We start from the raw sequence: 2216 nt of genomic DNA, 5'->3' as shown, positions 1-2216 counted from the left end.
ACATGAGTAAATAGCTGTACAAATTTGAATTTGAAATTCCTAACCAAAGAGGAGGTATTTGAGGTCAAAGTGGCCAGTACGACAAAACGCCAATTTCATATGTAAGGACCTAATATTTTGTACAAATAAACTAGATCAATGAAGTCACGTTGGAGTTTTAGAGTAAAGATACTACTTGAAATAGTCCAAACGAGCCTTGCGCGTTTGCAATAGACATCGCAAGTGCTGACGATTGCAAAGCTTTCTAAAGAAATGTTTTAAGTTCAAAGAACCTTATTTTCTCATTACAAAAATTTTATTTTATTTACATGAGAAACATTATGTATGTACGAGCGAGATACACGTCCAAATTTCAGTCTAGTAGATTCACTCTGACATGTATTTTTAATGCCCTTTTGAATATGTTAAGGCGGTAATATTGCGAATTTTAGATGGTCATTAATTAAATAGTTGTACACCCTCATACCTGATTGACCTCTTCAAATAATTTGTGCACAGCTTCGGCAAGATAAGCAAACTCGCTCGACGAGTATTGCGGGTAGTTGTATGTTTGTTTTTTTTTTAATGATACTATGGAGAGAGTTATTTTTTTTAAATTAAGATACAGGTGCTATAAACATATAGTTGTTTAATCGTCATAATTTTGGTTTCTAGGTAAATTTTATTAGTATGTGTTAAATTTTTTTATCTAAATAGTGCTTTTTAGTAAATAGTGCTGATTAATTTATGTTGTAGTGTTTGTAAGTTAGAAATATTTTTTTTGCATGCTGTATTCCCCATATTTCAATTAAATATATGAAATGTGGCTTGACTTTTTAACTGTTTCAATGGTATTTATGAGTATTTTGACAAGTGGTGACCAGATTATAAAAGCAAATTTGAAAATACTACAGACAAGTGTTTTGTAAACTGTTCTTTGAACGTTTGCAAAGGATAAATAGGCATATTAGAGCATGGTCCGTTATACGTCTTGCCAGTTAAATTTACTCGTTAATAAGTTAAAAAAAGATGAGGGCAATTCACAAATGGTAGACGTGAAACCTTTAAAAAATTTGGTTTCAAAATAATGAAAAGAATGTAATTTTAATTTTAAAGTTTAATAATATCAATTATTAATTTTTATATAAACTACAATGATAAAAAGATTTTGTGATTGTAAGTTAAACTTTTTTTTCACTATCTAAATGTAGTATTAGACAGCTTGAGATGGCTTTTGGTAAAGATTGTTGCCATTCGAAGCACAAATCACATTCTTTTGTATGCTTTTTTTGCAAATTCACAAGAACTAGAGAGGATGGCAAGCCGCCGGATGTAAAGTCGTTGATCCCTTGTAAGATGGGACGGGCTTTGCTATATTATGCTACTTGTGTAGAAAATATGTAGTGACTCTTGGGCCATGGTGTTCAAGTGCACAGGCGCTAATTAAAGATTTAAGTTGGCACCTGGTAGATAGTATCGGTGACTCCAGAGCTGGTGCTTTCCTCGCTCAATTAATAAGTATTGCAATGCAGCGAGGAAATGGTGCCAGTATAAAAGATAAACAAATAAAAAAATAATATTTTTGATATGGAACATAAGATACAAGTATCCCGTATTCCACGTCATTAAATTTACATAGGTATATATCCCTACTCATCGGCAAAGAAGACAGAGGATGTAGACCGAGAGAAAAAGTAAGCGTCAAAAATCTCGGTACTCTTGTAAGTATCAACTAATCAAATAAACTGCCACAGGAACCAAACTTGTTGAATTAAGATTAGGTATTGCAGAAATGATAGTAAAAACGTCTGATTATATTTTTTATTATGAGTACAAACTATTGTACAAATAAACCGTCTCAATGTTTCAGTTTTTTTGTAAAAGTCGCGTATAAATATCCAGAGGCAATAGCAATTGGAGGACTTGCTTCGTACGCTCGAATGCGTATCCTTCCTTGACGAATGGGAAATGTTTCTGGGAATAATTCAGTATATATTGTCATATTTGGTACATTATACTCCATCTGAAAAAAATATAAATTGAATTAAGAGAAATAAATTATATATAAAGAGCGAAATATGTTTTTGTTATGAAATTTTTTCTCGATTAGTATTGTCTTTTATTAACATAACTTTTACACATTTAAAGAAAACACTTTTTTAACATATTGAAGCTATGTATTATTATAAACTTATAATTATTTTACATTATTTTAAAGGTCTTGAATGAAAAAAAGT

This window comes from Pieris brassicae, chromosome 4 (genome assembly GCF_905147105.1).
Source record: "Pieris brassicae chromosome 4, ilPieBrab1.1, whole genome shotgun sequence".
In the NCBI taxonomy this organism is placed as follows: domain Eukaryota; kingdom Metazoa; phylum Arthropoda; class Insecta; order Lepidoptera; family Pieridae; genus Pieris; species Pieris brassicae.
Note: the sequence above shows the minus strand (reverse complement) of the source record.